The sequence below is a fragment of the Pristiophorus japonicus genome, unplaced genomic scaffold (assembly GCF_044704955.1).
Source record: "Pristiophorus japonicus isolate sPriJap1 unplaced genomic scaffold, sPriJap1.hap1 HAP1_SCAFFOLD_715, whole genome shotgun sequence".
NCBI classification, from domain to species: Eukaryota; Metazoa; Chordata; class Chondrichthyes; family Pristiophoridae; genus Pristiophorus; species Pristiophorus japonicus.
Window position 1 is genome coordinate 132,859 of NW_027254630.1, and position 18,898 is coordinate 151,756.

At 47.2% G+C, this 18,898-nt stretch overlaps 2 non-coding genes across 2 annotated transcripts; both read right to left on the reverse strand.

The window, feature by feature from the left end:
- Positions 1-6,216: 6,216 nt before the first annotated feature.
- On the reverse strand, positions 6,217-6,438 carry LOC139256371 (small nucleolar RNA U3). The gene has a single exon (XR_011592168.1). It is a non-coding gene; the product is annotated as a small nucleolar RNA U3 (small nucleolar RNA).
- Positions 6,439-7,781: 1,343 nt separating this feature from the next.
- LOC139256372 (small nucleolar RNA U3) lies at positions 7,782-7,998 on the reverse strand. Its single transcript, XR_011592169.1, has one exon. It is a non-coding gene; the product is annotated as a small nucleolar RNA U3 (small nucleolar RNA).
- Between the last annotated feature and the right edge of the window lie 10,900 nt (positions 7,999-18,898).

Below are 18,898 nucleotides of genomic sequence, written 5' to 3' on the forward strand. Positions count from 1 at the left end.
CAGGGTAGATGCTGAGAGGTTGTTTCCCTCTAGCTGGAGAATCTAGAACCAGGGGTCACAGTCTCAGGATAAGGAGTTGGACAGTTAAAAGAAAAAAATAAAGAAAAACTTACATTTGTATTGCGCCTTTCACAACCACCGGACCTCTCAATGAAGTACTTTTGGAGTGTAGTCACTGTTGTAATGCGGGAAATACGGCAGCCTATTTGCGCACAGCAAGCTCCCATAAACAGCAATGTGATAATGACCAGCTCATCTGTTTTTTTGTTATGTTGATTGAGGGATAAATATTGGCCAGGACACCAGGGATAATTCCCCTGCTCTTCTTCGAAATAGTGCCATGGGATTTTTTTTACATCATTTGAGAGAGCAGATGAGGCCTCGGTTTAACATCTCACACAAAAGACGGCACCTCTGACAGTGTAAGACTCCCCAGCACTGCACTGGAGCATCAGCCCAGATTTATATGCTCTAAGTCCCTGGAGGCAGGATTTGAACCCACAGCCTTCTGACTCTGAGTCAAGTCTGCTACCCACTGAGCCACAGCTGACATTGGCGTTCTCTACCTCAAAGAGCTGTGGATACTGAGTCATTGAGTATACCCAAGACTGAGAGAGAGATAGATTTTTGGACTCTCGGGATATGGGGAGCAGACGGGAAAGTGGAGTTGAGGTTGAAGATCTGAGCCATGATACTGAATGACGGAGCAGGCTTGAGGGGCCATGTGGCCTACTCCTGCTCCTAATTCTTATGTTCTTATTACCGATAGATGATGGGCCCCAACAGTTACTGCCATGATGGCCGATATTTTCACTAACCGATGATGGGTGTTGGCCTGTCACTAACTGGAGGCTGGTGGTCCTACAGGCCCGGATTCAGCGCCCGATGGGCCTGGGCCAAACTGATCCAAATGGGCCGATAGTTTATGTTTGTTGATGTTCATTGCATCACGTATATGATTCTGATTCTGAGTCTGAAAACACCAGCCAGTATATTCAATGAAAGCAGGTATTCTGTAATAAGTAGGTATATATTCTGGTTCTGGTAACAGTAAACAATATTTTCCTCAGTCTTGTTTTTCCGCTCTTATTGGCTATTCTATTCAGCCTATTGGGGAGGCCTTATATTTTTTTTCCTACGTTTATTTGGTGGGGCCTATGTTCTTTGGTGGGCTTGGGGCTGCAGCCTCATCCGTCCCGCGATTAATCTGCCCCGCGGTTAATCTGCCCCATGGTTAATCCGCCCCGCGGTTAATCCGCCCCGCGATTAATCTGCCCCGCGGTTAATCCGCCCCGCGGTTAATCCGCCCCGCGATTAATCTGCCCCGCGGTTAATCTGCCCCACGGTTAATCCACCCGGTGATCCGTCCCGCGATTAATCTGCCCCGCGGTTAATCTGCCCCATGGTTAATCCGCCCCGCGGTTAATCCGCCCCGCGATTAATCTGCCCCGCGGTTAATCTGCCCCATGGTTAATCCGCCCCCTGGTTAATCCACCCCGCGATTAATCTGCCCCGCGGTCAATCCGCTCCGTGGTTAATCCGCCCCTGTGGTCCTCCCTGACCAGGCTGTATTCTCTGCTGATGTCTTTACTTTGATCCAGACCAGAGACGGTGCTGAAGAGCATGCTCGGTGCCCCCCACCCCACTGGAAGAATGGGTTCTCGCGGGGTTTCACCCAACACTCCACCCCTCGCGAGCAGAAGATGGACGGAGCTGGGAGACGAGGCCTACCAAACTGTGCCGGACCAGACCACATGTGCCAGGAGAGCACGCCAAGCTGCCGAGATGAGAGAAGAGCTGGAAAATATCAACTCGAGCGTGAGCAATGTAAGGGTGGATGTAACAGCATCTAATCATGTTTCATGATTCATAGCCGCACTGTCCCTTCCTGTTCAATAAATAATCGTATCTTGTGTTTTTATCTGGTCTATGCTGCTTAGACAAACAGAGTTGGCACAATGCTGAGGGATCAGTTTTTCAATCTGTGATAACTGCTTAGTCCTCGCGAGGCCTGATAGCTTCTTAGGCAGTCCCTCGGAGTCGAGGATGACTTGCTTCCACGCTAACATGAGTGCTAAGGTGACTGATGTTCCAGGTCCAAAACTTCACTTTAAAGGGTGGAGGATGCCTGTGCATGAATTATTTTATCGTAGGGTGGCCATTGCACACCAGCCACCACACGGGCTTGACCGAGCAAGGTCTTGGTCCAATGCCAAGGGAACCCAAGACAACTGGAGATAGTTGAACAAAGGATCTGTGTCATGTTCCCACAATGGATCAGCAAGTCTATCCCTTAAGTGGCTGAGTGCACGGACTGGGAAGGTCCCCAGTTTCATTCCCTGGGCTGTGGTGCTCTAGAATTATGGTACCATAGTGGTTATGTTACTGGGCTAGTAATCCTGAGGCCCGGACTAATAGTCTGAGCGATGTCAGTTCAAAACCCACCATAGCAGTTGGAGGGAATTTAAATTCAGTTAATTAAATAAATCTAGAATCAAAGTGCTAGTATCAGTAATGGTAACCATGAAATTTCCAAATTGTTGTAAAAACCCAACTGGTTCACTAATGTCCTTCAGGGAATGAAACCTCCCATCCTCTCCTGGCCTATATGTGACTCCAGACTACATAAGAAATAGGAGCTGGAGTAGGTCATTTGGCCCCTCGAGCCTGCTCCACCATTCAATAAGATCATGGCTGATCCGATCTACTTCCCTGCCTGCTCCCCATAACCCCTTTATTCCCTTATCGCTCAAAAATCTGTCTATCTCCGCCTTAAATATATTCAATGACCCACCCAGCCTCCACAACTCTCTGAGGCAGAGAATTCCACATACTTACAATCTGCTGAGAGAAGAAATTTTTCCTCATCTCAGTTTTAAATGGGCAGCCCCTTATTTTGAGACTATGTCCCCTAGTTTTAGTTTCCCCTATCAGCAGAAACATCCTCTCTGTATTCATCTTGTCAAGCCCCCCTCATTATCTTATATGTTTCAAGAAGAGCACCTCTCAGTCTTCTGTTTTTATACTCTATTCACCTTGCAATAAAGGCCAACATTCCATTTGCCTTCCTGAACCAAGTTTTTAATATTCCAGACTTATTTAATTAATTGCATTTAAATCTCTGTTGGGATTTGAACTCAGGCCTCTGGATCATTAGTCCAGGGCTCTGGATTACTGGTCCAGTGACATAACCAATGTGCCACCGTACCCTGTGAAGCACATTAGCCAACATCTCCCTTTCAGAATAGCGTCATCCAATTTCCGAAGCAGCAACTAAAGTAAATAAACTGATGAGTTCTGTTTGCCGTTGAGGAAGACGGAATCGTTGTTGATTTACTTTTAGACTAAATTATGATTTACCTCGTGGGCTGTTCAAGCATTTGAGCTGGCAAGTAGCAGGCTGCGTCTGGAAAGAGCTCATCGTACCAACGTAGAGTTTGTGCAAGATGTGGTAGGTTGTGCTTATAATTGAAGAAAATGTTTTCTTGTATCACTGAATGTGAACTGCCAGAATTGGAGTAAGATGTTAGTGGAGGAATTAGCCTCCAGGCAATAACTCAGGGCTTGTAGCTGTTGCCATGGATATTGTGGTTAGCCAATCGTAAAACAGATTAATAGCAAATAAATAACTGCACAAAGCACCATAATAAAGTACAAACAGACATATAATATGGAATAGTGAGTGATCAAACAATCCCCTCCCTAACTTATGACATACAAGATTCAAGCCTGGATCAATGGTCCTGAAACTGGCTCTTGCCAGTTATGGGTGGGGTAGCACAATGGTTATGTTACTAGACCAGGAATCCAAAGGTTAGACGATGGATCAGGAGACGTGAGTTAAATCCCACCATGACAGCTGGGGAATTTACATTCAATGAATAAATAATTGTGGAATATAAAAACTAGCACCAGTAATGGTGACTATGAAACATTGTTGTAAAACCCATTTTGCTCACTAGTATCCTTCAGGGAAGGAAATCTGCCGTCCTTACCCAGTCAGGACCCATAGCCATTGACTCTGAAATGACCCAGCAACTCCTCAGTTGTCACAAACCACTAGAGAAGACGGACTGCAGTGGTTCAAGAAGGTGGCTCACCACCACCTTCTCTGGGGCAATAAATGCTGGTGTTGCCCACATCCCAGGAGTGAATATTTTTTTAAACTGACGTCACTTCTCCAAGTTCTGAATAGGAGGGAGACAATTTTATCTGAGCTTTAGCATGGTCTTGACTCTTTAGTTCAAGGTTATGTAAGGATTTAGACCAGTGTCACTCACAGAAGAATGGTCCAGCTCATTTTGAATGAATTTTAATAAAAAGCAGTGTGAGGAAGGACATGGTTCCTGGAACCAATGGGAGAAATGCAGTAACAACAGCAAGAGAATGTGAAAATGGGAATCAAATTTTGTCTGAATTATCGGTCCTCCTGAATTCTTGCCGACTGCAGATTGGTGCCAATTCTTCGATCTTTAAAAAATCATTCATGGGATGTGGGCGTTGCTGGCAAGGCCGGCATTTATTTATTTATTTTTTATTTCAAAATATACTTTATTCATATAAAAATTTGTACAGTACATTCAAAAGCAGTTCAGTACGTTTAGCTGCGGTCAGCAATCCCATACACTACATTTGGGTGCTGACGGCAGTTCTGTTCGATACATTCCCTTGCTTTTCAGTTCAAGTACAATTCGGTACAATACGGGATACATTGTAGTACATTCAACAAATTACATTTCATGTGTCACTATACAGTACACGGAATGGGTGACGGTACATTTACATTTTTCCTTTCCAACGTGCATCACGAAACAGACCTTGCAATGTACATGGCACTACATAGGTGTTTACAGATCATGGTGCTCCATGTACACAAATTACAAATACAGCCCGAGGGGAGTTTTGTACTGATTCCTGCCCCCGGGTTTACCGTGACAGAAGGGCTTTAAACTGTGGCCCTTCCCCACCGTGCCTTTGCGGCGACGGCACCAATTTTAAGTGCGTCCCTCAGCACGTAATCCTGGATCTTGGATTGCGCCAGTCTGCAACACGCAGACGTGGACATCTCCTTGCTCTGGAAGACCGCCAACCAAGCTATATCTTGGTGCTTGTTTTTTTTAAATTTCAAAATATACTTTATTCATATAAAAAATTTGTACAGTACATTCAAAAGCAGTTCAGTACGTTTAGCTGCGGCCAGCAATCCCATACACTACATTTGGGTGCTGACGGCAGTTCCATTCGATACATTTCCTTGCTTTTCAGTTCAAGTACAATTCGATACAATACAGGATACATTGTAGTACATTCAACAAATTACATTTCATGTGTCACTATACAGTACACGGAATGGGTGACGGTATATTTACATTTTTATTCTTTTCAACGTGCATCACGAAACAGACCTTTTTGTGAAAAACTTTTCCATGAAGGAAAGGTGGACAGGCATGGTCCAACTGGTGGGGGCGTTTCGCGGCAGCGTGGACAGGCCCATCCTTTGCAATACCCCTTTTCTCCCCTCACCCTCCCTCCAATTCTGCCAAATCTCCCCCCTCTCTCCCTCCAATCTCCCCTCTTTCTCGCTCTGATCCCCACTCTCTTCCCCCCCCCCCACCCCCGATCCCCTCTCTCTCTCGCCTTTCGATCATCTCTTCTCCCCACGGAGCTACTCGGGATGAAATTTGACAAAATCCACAGCATCTCTTTCCTGACCTTCGTTACAAAGGCACATTCCAGAAGGAAATGGGCGATGGTTTGTGGCCCCCCGCAGCCACCTCGAGGACAGTGTAGCACTGAGACCCTGGGTGTGGATGAAGGATCTGACGGGAGCTTCTCACCACCAGCAAGGTGCTTGGTGCTTGTTTGAACGTTCTAGCGATGAGACATTCTGCCAAATTTGGCTGTCTGCTCAGGGTACCATCCGCCTGGTTCCACCATGTCCTTTATCCATATGGCCTCAAGGACATTACGTGTAGGCCACTTGTGGTCAAAGGTGTTTTCCTGTACAAACTTTTCTACAATGGGCAGGCGGTTCAAAACGGTTCAACTATTCCACATTGCGCAGCCAGAACCTTTGGAACACCTGAACAGATAGAACTTCAGCAAACTTCCTTTTATACAAGCAACCTCTGTTGGAATACAGCTTTGACAAAATCAAGAGCTTACTTTTACAAATGTAAATAAATAGTGATCTAATTTTTAACTTTTAAAAAAGGAACCACTCAGAATGCGTTTCCTCCCTCCACAACTCTCACATTGAGAGAAGGGAACGATCATCAATGGCCACAAGCTCTTGCATAAAGCAACACTCGTGGCCCGCTTCACGCTCAGAAGGAAACGCTGTAACTCCTCCTCGTGGTTCGTGAGACCAGACATTTTAGAACACATTTCTCAAGTTTTTTTAAATTTCAAAATATAATTTATTCATAAAAAAATCTGTACAGTACATTCAAAGGCATTTCAATACCTTTAGCTGCGGTCAGCAATCCCATACACTATTATTTGGGTGCTGACGGCAGTTCCATTCGTTACATTTCCTTGTTTTCCAGTTCAAGTGCAATTCGGTCCAATACGGGATACCTTGTAGTACATTCAAACAAATTACATTTCATGTGTCACTATACAGTACACGGAATGGGTGACGGTACATTTACATTTTTTCTTTTCAACATGCATTTCGCAACAGACCTTGCATTGTACATGGCACTACATAGGTGTTTACAGATCATGGTGCTCCATGTACACAAAAAGTAAATTACAAATACAGCCCGAGGGGGGTTTTATACTGATTCCTGCCCCCAGGTTTTCGGTGACAGAAGGGCTTTAAACTGTGGCCCTTCCCCACCGTGCCTTTGCGGCGACTGCACCAATTTTAAGTGCGTCCCTCAGCACGTAATCCTGGATCTTGGATTGCACCAGTCTGCAACACGCAGACGTGGACATCTCCTTGCTCTGGAGAACCAGCAAGTTTCGGCAAGACCAAAGAGCGTCTTTGACCGAGTTGATGGCCCTCAGCAGCAGGTGATGTCTGTCTCGGTGTGTGTCCCTGGGAACTGTGACTTTATTTCTCTCTCCAATATACAAGGACATTGCATGAGGGCTTCGATGTTCGGGCTGACCGACGGCTAGTGCAGCTCACAGCCATCCAAGGTGAGGACGCTCTCCCCTGAAGACCTGTACAGTGCTGCTGAGCCCACCTGTAAGAATGGGTCCCACCTCACTGAGCTGGGAGAGAATTTTTTAATTTCAAAATATACTTTATTCATATAAAAATTTGTACAGTACATTCAAAAGCAGTTCAGTACCTTTAGCTGACGGAACTGCCAGCATTTTCCTACGCAAAGACACTTTATTTTCTTTCGATGTCGTTAAAATTACAGAAAACGATAGAAAACGGTGTCTGTTGATTTCACTAACTTTTATAAATAAATTAGAGCCAAAAATTTAGCACAATGACCGTAAATAAATTAACAGAACAGTTACTGGAGACTGGTGGCTAATTTATGCAAATGACCTGCCTGCTGGGTAATGGCAGAACGACAGAAACTGTATTTCTTTCTTACATAATTCTAACTTTACAAATGGTAAAATGTGCTGGCGGTTCAAAACGGTCCAACTATTCCACATTGCGCAGCCAGAACCTTTGCAACACCTGAACAGATCGAACCTCAGCAAACTTCCTTTTATACAAACAACCTCTGTTGGAATACAGCTTTAACAAAATCAAGAGCCTACTTTTACAAATGAAAATAGTGATCTAATTTTAAACTTTTAAAAAAGGAACCACTCAGAATGCGTTTCCTCCCTCCACAACTCTCACATTGAGAGAAGGGAACGATCATCAATGGCCACAAGCTCTTGCATAAAGCAACACTCGTGGCCCGCTTCACGCTCAGAAGGAAACGCTGTAACTCCTCCTCGTGGTTCGTGAGACCAGACACTTTAGAACACATTTCTCAAGTAAGAAACTATAGAAATGATCCCTAAAAGTATAGTCTTAACATAAAGCTCCCGCCGCGCCGCTCTCCACCCTCAGCAAACCCCCTTTAACATAGGCTGAGCTCCGACCCCGCTTCTCGCCCATTCACAGTGCCTGACACGAAATCCAATATAAATACAGTTAATCACATTTTACCATTTGTAAAGTTAGAATTATGTAAAAAAGAAATACAGTTTCTGTCGTTCTGCCATTACCCAGCAGGCAGGGCATTTGCATAAATTAGCCATCAGTCTCCAGCAATTGTTCTGTTTATTCATTCACGGTCATTGTGCTAAATTTTTGGTTCTAATCTATTTATAAAAGTTAGTGAAATCAACAGACACCGTTTTCTATCGTTTTCTGTAATTTTAACGACATCGAAAGAAAATAAAGTGTCTTTGCGTAGGAAAATGCTGGCAATTCCGTCAGGAGACCTCTGTTGGTTTCTTGTGGAATTACACTCGGTGAACTGGATCAGGCAGCATCTGTGGAAACAGAGGTAACGTTTCGCGACGACCCTTCGTCAGAACCTAAAACCAGCAAGAAAAAGAGACTTGCACTTACATGGTTGCTGGGTCAAAATCCTGGAACTCACTCCCTAACAGCAATGTGAGAGCACCTTCACCCCTCGGGCTGTACTTGTAAACTTTTTGTATACATAGAGCACCATGATCTGAAAACATCTATGTAGTGCCATGGCCATCTTTGTTTTTGCTTCACTTTGGCGATATGCTCTTCCCAGCTTTTGGCGCACGCCCCGTCCGTTCCGAACCATATTCCCAACACCATCAGGAAATCTGCTTTGACGGTGAAGGGAATGGAGGCTCGGTCGGTCCAGTTGCCAAAGAGCATGGCCTCGCTCTTGCTGCGATTGACCTTTTCTCCCGAGGCCAATTCAAACTGGTCGCAGATTGTGAGCAATCTGCGGACCGACTGCGGATCCGAGCAAAAGACGGCGACGTCGTCCATGTACAGGGAGGTCTTGACCTGAGCGCCTCCGCTGCCTGGGATCGTCACCCCTCTAATGCCCGCATCCTTCCTGATGGACTTGGCAAAGGGCTCGATACACAACACAAACAAGACAGACGAGAGAGGGCAGCCTTGCCTGACTCCAGATCTCATCGGAAAGCTTTCAGTTTCCCACCCATTGATTAGAACTGCGCTACTGATGTCTGTGTAGAGCAGTTGGATCCAATTGCGGATACCCTCCCCAAACCCCATTTTGGAGAGCACGTCCATCAGGTATGTGTGCGATATCCTGTCAAAGGCTTTCTCCTGGTCTAAGCTGATTAAGCAGGTGTCCACCCTCCTGTCCCGCACGTAGGCGATCGTATCCCTGAGTAGCGCGAGGCTATCAGAGATCTTCCTGCCGGGGACAGCGCAGGTCTGGTCCGGGTGAATCACCAGCTCAAGAGCAGACTTGACCCTGTTGGCGATGACCTTTGACAGGATCTTGTAGTCCAGGTTGAGCAGCGAAATGGGCCGCCAGTTTTTGATTTCCTCCCTCTCCCCCTTCTGCTTGTAGATGAGGGTGATGATGCCTTTCCTCATCGATTCTGACATACTGCCAGCCAGAAGCATACCCCCGTACACTTCCAGCAGGTCTGGGCCCATCCAGTCCCACAGAGCCGAATACAACTCGACCGGTAAGCCGTCGCTTCTGGGAGTTTTACTCGTCGCAAGGGACCGGACGGCCTTTGTCATCTCATCCAGAGTTAACGGGTGGTCCAGACTCTCCCATTCGCTGTCGTTTAGGACCTCCGTGATAGATGACAGGAACGACTGGGAGACCGCGCGGTCTGTGGGCTTGACGTCATAAAGCCCGGCATAGAAGGATTTGCTGATCCTCAGCATGTCAGGCTGCGAAAACGTCACAGAACCGTCTTCTTCCTTTAGGCTGCTGATCACAGAGCTCCCCGTGTACCTTTTGGAAGAAGAAACGCGAACACGTCTCATCCTGCTTGACGGGGCGGACTCTGGAGCGGAAAATGATTTTGGAGGACTCTGAGGAAAAGAGCGAGGCTTGCTGGCCCTTCACCTCTTCGAGTTCCTTCGCGACATCGATCCCCATCGACTGCAGCAGGAGCAGGTTTTGCATGCTCTTCTGGAGTTGGGACAATTCCCTCTGTCTCCCTCTCGCCTCCTGAACACCTTTGAGAATGAAGAAACTCTTGATGTTCGTCTTGATTGTTTCCCACCAGATGTACCGTCACCCATTCCGTGTACGGTGTAGTGACACATGTAATGTAATTTGTTGAATGTACTACAATGTATCCCGTATTGTACCGAATTGTACTTGAACTGAAAAGCAAGGAAATGTATCGAACGGAACTGCCGTCAGCACCCAAATGTAGTGTATGGGATTGCTGACCGCAGCTAAATGTACTGAACTGCTTTTGAATGTACTGTACAAATTTTTATATGAATAAAGTATATTTTGAAATTTAAAAAAAATAAGCACCAAGACTACCTTTGTGTGTGGCTGCAACATGCTGTGCACCGACTCCCAGTACACAAACACCAAGTGTCACTACGTGCTGAGGTTCTACCTGTCCCCGGTGTTGCGAAGGATGGGTCTGGCCACGCTGCCGCGAAACGCCCCACCAGTTGCACCATGCCTGTCCACCTGTCCTTCGTGGAAAAGTTTTTCAGAAAAAACCCCTTTGACCACAAGGCCATAAAGCAGTGGTCGTACGGCACATAAGGTACTGGACGGCCTACGAAAGAAGGAGAGGGTGGTGGTTCCCCGAGCAGACTGTCGAACTCGTCTGGCAAGACGGCTCATCGCCAGAGTTTTCACACAAGCACAAAGACGTAGCTTGGTTGGCGGTGAGGAGGGCCCTACCCATCAGATCCTTCATGCATAGCCGGGGTTTCAGAGAATCTGCCCCCGAGTTGGCTGTGGTGCGGACGAGACAGTCATCCATCTCCTTTGGGATTGCCCCTTTGCAAGGCAGATCTGGAAGGAGATGCAGTGGTTGCTGTCGAGGTTCATCCCAAGCAGCTCCGTAACACAGGACTCTGTGCTCTATGGACTGTTCCCAGGGACACACACCGAGACAGACATCACCTGCTGCTGGAGGGCCATCAACTCGGTGAAAGACGCACTTTGGTCTTGCCAAAACCTGCTGGTCTTCCAGAGCAAGGAGATGTCCACGTCTGCGTATTGCAGACTGGCGCAATCCAAGATCCAGGACTACGTGCTGAGGGACGCACTAAAAATTGGTGCAGTCGCCACAAAGGCACGATGGGGAAGAGCCACAGTTTAAAGCCCTTCCGCCACGATAAACACAGGGGTTGGAATCAGTACAAAACTCCCCTCGGGCTGTACTTATAAAATTTTTGTATACATAGAGTACCATGATCTGAAAAAACCTATGTAGTGCCATGTATAATGCAAGTTCTGTTTAGTAATGTATGTTGCAAAGAAATGTAACTGTACCCTCACCCATTCCGTGTACCGTATAGTGTCACTAGTAAAGCAATATGATGACTGTATTACAATGAATCCTGGATTGTACTGAAATGTACCTCAAAATGTAAAGCAAGCCATTAGTATCCAAATGTATTGTATGGAATTGCTGACTGCATCCAAATGTACTGAACTGCCTTCCAATGTATTGTACAAATTTTTATATGAATAAAGTATATTTTAAAATTTAAAAATGAATAAATGCCGGCCTTGCCAGCGACACCCATATAGAGTACTGTCCCTAAAGTCTTTATGTCCACGTTGATGTCTTCCAGTGCAGCACCAAGGGAGTGCTGCATTGTCGGAGATGCTGTCCTTCAGATGAGATGTTACCCCCGGTTCCATTACATTACAGATCCTGTGTTACTATGTGATGGCGAGCAAGGAAGTCTCCCTGTGTCCTGGCCAACATTCCTCCCTTAATCAACGACAGCATAAAAAGAGATGTACGGTAATTGCTGTTTGTGGGACCCTGCACACAAACTTGCCTGCTGTGTTTGCCGACAAGAAGGAAGGACGAGAAAGAACAATAAAAAAAACCTGCATTTCTATAGCACCTTCTATGATCTCAGGATGTCCCAAAGTGCTTCAAAGCCAATGAACTTTTTTTGAAACGCAGACACGGTTATCAACAGTAACTGCACTGCAAAGAAGTTTGTTGTGTGCGAAGTGTTTGGAAATGTTCCTGAGAGATGTGCTATGTATTGAGGCTGATCAGGAAGATGTCCACCTCGGTATAACGTTACTAAACAAACATTACTTTCTCCAACCGCTGGCCTAGCACTGGTTGCATTGTCTTACCCGATAGAGAATCAACTTCCATAGTCAACAGTTGCATGTGGAAAAGGACCTTGTACCTCTTTGGGCTTACTGCAGAGTGATCTGATGTTTCTCCAGCTTTTCCTGTAGCTCAGCAATGTCGACCTACAAACATAAGAACATAAAAAATAGGAGCAGGAGTAGGCCCTACGGCCCCTCGAGCCTGCTCCGCCAATCAATAAGATCCTGGCTGATCATCGACCTCAACTCCACTTTCCTGCCCGATCTCCATAATCCATTGATTACCCCTAGACTCTAAAAATCTATCTTTCTCAGCCTTGAATATATTCAGAGACTTAGCATTCACAGGCCTCTGGGGTAGAGAATTCCAAAGATTCCCCACCCTCTGAGTAAAGAAATTTCTCCTCATCTCTGTCTTAAATGGCCGACCCCTTATCCTGAGACTGTGCCCCCTGGTTCTAGACTCTCCAGCCAGGGGAAACAACCTCTCAGCATCTACCCTGTCAATCCCTTTCAGAATCTTGTATGTTTCAATGAGATCACCTCTCATTCTTCTAAACTCCAGAGAATATAGGCCCATTCTACGTAATTTTTTTTTTAAATTTCAAAATATACTTTATTCATATAAAAATTTGCATGATACATTGGAAGGCAGTTCAGTACATTTGGATGCGTTCAGCAATTCCATACAATACATTTGGATGCTGACGGCAGTTCCGTTCAATACATTTGCTTGCTTTGCTTTTCAAGGTGCAATTCAGTACTATCCAGGATGCATTATAATACATTCATCAAATTACGTTACATGTGTCACTATATGAATGGGTGAGGGTACAGTTACATTTCTTTGCACCATACATTACTAAACAGAACTTGCATTATACATGGCACTACATAGGTATTTTCAGATCATGGTGCTCCATGTATACAAAAAGTTTACAAGTGCAGCCCGAGGGGAGTTTTATACTGATTCCAGCCCCTGAGTTTACCGTGGCAGAAGGACTTTAAACTGTGGCCCTTCCCCACCGTGCCTTTGAGGCGACTGCACCAATTTTTAGTGCGTCCTTCAGCACGTACTACTGGATATTGGATCGCGCCAGTCTGCAACACGCAAACCTGGACATCTCCTTGCTCTGAAAGACCAGCAAGTTTCGGCAAGACCAAAGTGCGTCTTTCACCGAGTTGATGGCCCTCCAGCAGCAGATGATGTCTGTCTCGGCGTGTTTCTACGCAATCTCTCATCATAAGACAGCCCTCTCATCCCAGGAATTAATCCAGTGAACTTCGGTTGCACCGCCTCCAAGGCAAGTATATCATTCCTTAGATAAGGAGACCAAAACTGTGCACAGTACTCCAGGTGTGGTCTCACCAAAGCCCTGTACAACTGTAGCAAGACTTCCTTACTCTTATACTCTAACCCCCTTGCAATAAAGGACAACATGCCATGTGCCTTCCTTATTGCTTGCTGTACCTGCACGCTAGCTTTCTACGAGAGCAGATTACTTAACAAAGAAATCCGTGCAATCATAGGCAATTCTGGCGTCAGCGGGGCTGAGGTGCTTGATAAGTAGAGGGGGCTTAAAACGAACATATACATTGGTATTATAGTCCATATCGGAGGTAGCTGAAGGACATAATCCATGGGCCACTGGATATCATGAAGGATTCACAGGGCATAGTTCAGGTGTGGTTTAAATAGCACAATATTACACCAGTGCTGTGCTGCGGGATTGCTGCACTGTCGGAGGTGCCGCCTTCCGGGCGAGACGTTAAACCAGGCCCCGTCTGCTCGCTTAGCTGGTCGTAAACGATCCCACAGCACTATTTCTAAGAAGAGCAGGGGACTGTCCAATATTTAGCCCTGAACCAATATCACCAAAAACAGTTTATCTGGTCATTATCACATTGCTCTTTGTGGGACCTTGCTGTGCGCTGATTGGCTGCCGCGATCACTTATTTATCTATTGTTAATTCACTCAATAAGGTGATTGATGTGGCATCAGAATGCAGTAATACACATTGCTCCGTGGCATCGCTCCTGTGATCACTCGCGCTACTAGTAGTGTAAAAAGTGGAGAGCAGGAGATTTTCCACGAGGGAAAAGGAGAAAGATGCGACTGCTGCCAACGATACGGAAGTGGTTTGCGCCTGCGCGCTGCCGGTCCATCACTAAAGCCGGTTCATTTAAAAAAAATTAAGTCGTGAAGGGAGCGAGCTGTTCAGAACGCCGGGAAGGCAGCGGGCTGGTTAGGGTGATCGTTTTTCATATAGTAGAAAAATCATGCTTCCGGTTGTTGGAGTGCGCAGTACGCTTCTGCGCAGCTTCTGATTCGTTGGCAGGAGTCACTCCTAAATCAGGCTGCTCTTGGGCATCCCCTAGTGGTTGGCTCAGCGACGACCTTGGAGCTGAGGATTTGCTGGGGCAGATGGAACAAAATGACTTCCTCTGGTGGGAGAGTCCAGAACAAGGGGGAAAACCTTAAAATTAGAACCGGACCATTCAGGGGAGATGTCAGGAAGCAGTTCGTCACACAAAGGGTGGTGGAAATCTGGAACTCTCGTCCCCAAAAAGCTGTTGAAGCTGGGGGTCAATTAAAAATGTCAAAACTGAAATTGATCGGTTTTTGTTAGGCAAGGGTATTAAGGTTTATGGAGGTGAGATACAGATCAGCCGTGATCTGATTGAATGACGAAACAGACTCGAGGGGCTGGATGGCCTGCTGTCTTGGCCACAATTGGGGTGGATCATGTGGGGAAAATGGAGAGAAATAATTTGGGGAATAGAAAGCCCACTTTGAATAAAAAGTTTTGAACCGGGGGCGGGTCTACTTGATGAATGTCACCAGATTCATACCTCGACATCCCCTTGAATGCTAGGCATCCGAATATGACAGTTCTCCATCAGACCCTCGATCAGCCCAGGCGTTACAACCTTCTCCCTCTCAGCGGCTCGTCTCTCCTCTTCCTCCTCCTCATCGGACAAGTCCTCTCCTTCGGGAACCTTGGCAGGGAATTGGCGACTCTGCTTTCGGACAAGGGGCGAAGGTCAGAACCGCAACCAAATACAGATCCAGTAAAGACCATTCAGCCCATCGAGCCCAATCCCTCCACAGGTCGTGTACAACTCTTTTAAATAATACAATTCAACCATGCACCTGTTTGTTAATGGGGCTCAACCACTAGAACCTGCAAACTAATCAAAAACATTTAAGAAAACCTAACAAATCAAATCAAAATTTGGGGTTGCCGGGGGTGATGATGCACTCCAGTCCCTCCGGTGCCCACCTCTTGTGGAAGGCCGCGAGCGTACCGGTGGATACTGCGTGCTCCATCTCCAGGGACACCCTGGCACGAATGTACGAGAGGCAGGCAGTCGGGTTGAACGACCACCTCGGCCGCCCGCTGCCTGGACCAGTTAATGGTCACCATGGCCACACCCAGGAGCTGTCCTACGAGGGGGCCTTCCGACCTGCCTGCTCCACTCCGCACAGGGTGCCCAAAGATCAGGAGCCTGGGACTGAAGGGCAACCAGAAATCGAGGAGCAGCCCCTTCAAATAATGGAATAGGGGCTGCAACCTCACACACTGAACATACAGTTGGAACATGGACTGCTCCAGACCGCAGGAAATGCAGGTGGCTCGGGTGTCCGTGAACCGACTTAAAAACTTATTGCAGGGTAATTGCCCCGTGCAACACCCTCCAGACCAAGCCCCCAATAGATTAAAGGGAGTACCCCAGCGTAGAGGGCCCTCCAGGTCGAGTAAAATTTGTCCAAATATAGCGGGTTGTAGCCGAATTTGCCGGGCGGGAAACAGGTGCGTGCGGATTGGCTGCCCGTTTACCAGACGCCCGATTTTACTCTCCGCTAACTTCATGTAACACGAATGTCTAGCAATGCCTAGTTACCTGCCGCACCTGCTGGATAACCTGCTCCTTCTCCACTTGCACCACTTTGAGCATGCTCTATAGCTCTGTGATGCGAGCCGCCTGCTCCCTCATTTCCTGTTCCAGAAGCTTCCGCCGAAGTTCGTGGTCCTGGCTCAAACTTCTCTTTGATTTCTGGATGTGGAGAGACAATTCGTCAGAACCTGTCCCCAGTTGGACACAGCAGGTAGTTGTGTAGTGACAGACCTTATTGAGGTGTATAAAATTATGAGGGGCCTGGATAGAGTGGATAGGGAGGACCTATTTCCCTTAGCAGACGGGGTCAATAACCAGGGGTCATAGATTTAAAGTAGTTGGTAGGGGGTTTAAAGGGGATTTGAGGGGAAATTTCTTCACCCAGAGGATGCTGGGGGTCTGGAACTCAGGGCTTGAAAGGGTGGTCGTGGCAGAAACCCTCACCACATTTAAAAAGTACTTGGATGTGCACTTACAGAGCCGTAACCTACAGGACTACGGACCTGTTGCTGGAAAGTGGGATTAGGCTGGATAGCTCTTTGTCGGCCGGCGAGGACACGATGGGCCGAAATGGCCTCCTTCCGTGCTGTAAATTTCTATGATTCTATGATTCTGTGACCGTGTGTGTTGGGATCCAGTGCACTGAAAGGCCGACAAGATTTGCATCATCAACTCCCCACATGGTGAGTTCCCAATCTCAAAAGCGTCCCGTCTAAACTGTGAGAACATCGAATTGTTGGTCATGGCCTGCGTTATCCAATGCTAACGTTGATGGTGTCAGCTGTGGCTCAGTGGGTAGCACCCCCTCCTTGGAGTCAGAAGGTTGTGGGTTCAAGTCCCATTCCAGGGACCTCCAGGGACCTGAGTGCAAACATCTAGGCTGACACTCCAGTGCAGTACCGAGGGAGTGCTGCGCTGTCGGAGGTGCCATCTTTTAGATGAGACGTTAAACCGAGGCCCTGTCTGCTCCCTCAGGTGGACATAAAAGATCCCGCGGCATTATTTGAAAGAAGCGCAGGGGAGTTATCCCCCGTGTCCTGGCCAATATTTATCCTTCAATCAATATCACAAAAACAGATTATCTGGTCATTATCATATTGCTCTTTGTGGGAGCTTGCCGCGGCCTTCCGCGAGAGGTGGGCGCCAGAGGGACTGGAGTGCATTGTCACCCCCGGCAACCAAATTTTAATTTGACTTGATATGTTATAAAGTTTAATTTGTTTTAATTGCCGGATTTTAGTGTCCCCCTCCCCTTTTATAGGGGGCACTTGTAAATTATATGATTTTAATGCCCCAAAAAAAAATCACAAAAGGAAAAAAAAAAGAGGGCAGTTATAAGTGTCTGGAGTGTCCCCCAGATCGGGGGGCACTCGATCTAATGTTTGTTTTGTACTCCCTAAAAGAGTTGTAGAGGTGTTGCATCTTGCCATCTGGAGGAGGCGGGGGTCCCCAATGGAGTGCTCTCTACGCAGGAGTCCTCCCTTTATTTATTGGGGATTTGGCCTGGAGGGTGGTGTTCGGAGCAGTCCCGTGCAATAGGTATTTAAGTCGGTTCACGGGTTCCCAGGCCGCCTGAAATTTCTGCGGTCTGGAAGAGTCCGTGTTCCATGTTTTTATCGAATGCACGAGGTTGCAGCCCCTGTTTCATTAGTCAAAGGGACTCCTCCTCAATTTCTGGTTGCACTTCAGTCCCACACTCCTGATCTTTGGGCACCGTGTGCGGAGGGGAGCGGGTAGGTCTGAGGGCCTCCTCGTAGGACTGCTCCTGGGCACTGCCAAGGGTGCCATCAGCCGGTCCAGGCAGCGGGCGGTCGAGGGGGTCGTTCAGCCCAACTGCCTGCCTCTCTTCCGCGCCTACATCCGGGCCATGGTGTCCTTAGAGATGGTGTTCACTGGTACACTCGCGGCCTTCCGCGAGAGGTGGGCGCCGGAGGGACTGGAGTGCATCGTCACCCCCGGCAACCAAATTTTAATTTGATTTTATATGTTTTAAAGTTTAATTTGTTTTCATTGTTGGGTTTTAGTGTCCCCCTCCCCTTTTATAGGGGGCACTTGTACATTATGGTTTTAGAGCCCATTAAAAACACAAAAAAAACTACAAATATATATTTTTTAAATGGCCTTGGGAAATGTTTGGAGTATCCCCCAGATCGGGGGGCACTTGATCTAATGTTTATTTTGTTTACTCAAAAAGAATTGTAGAGCTGTTGCATCTTGCTGTCCGGAGGAGGCGGGGGTCCCCAATGGAGTGCTCTCTACGCAGGAGTCCTCCCTTTATTTATTGGGGATTTGGCCTGGAGGGTGGTGTTCGGAGCAGTCCCGTGCAATAGGTATTTAAGTCGGTTCACGGGCTCCCAGGCTGCCTGCAATTTCTGCGGTCTGGAAGAGTCCATGTTCCATGTTTTTATCGAATGCACGAGGTTGCAGCCCCTGTTTCATTATTTAAAGGGGCTGATCCTCAATTTCTGGTTGCACTTCAGTCCCACACTCCTGATCTTTGGACACACTGTGCGGAGGGGAGCGGGTAGGTCCGAGGGCCTCCTCATAGGACTGCTCCTGGGCACGGCCAAAGGGGGTCGTTCAGCCCGACTGCCTGCCTCTCTTCCGCGACTACATCCGGGCCAGGGTGTCCCTGGAGATGGAGAACGCGGTGTCCACCGGTACGCTCGTGGCCTTCCGCGAGAGGTGGGCGCCGGAGGGACTGGAGTGCATCATCACCCCCGGCAACCAAATTTTAATTTGATTTTATGTTTTAAAGTTTAATTTG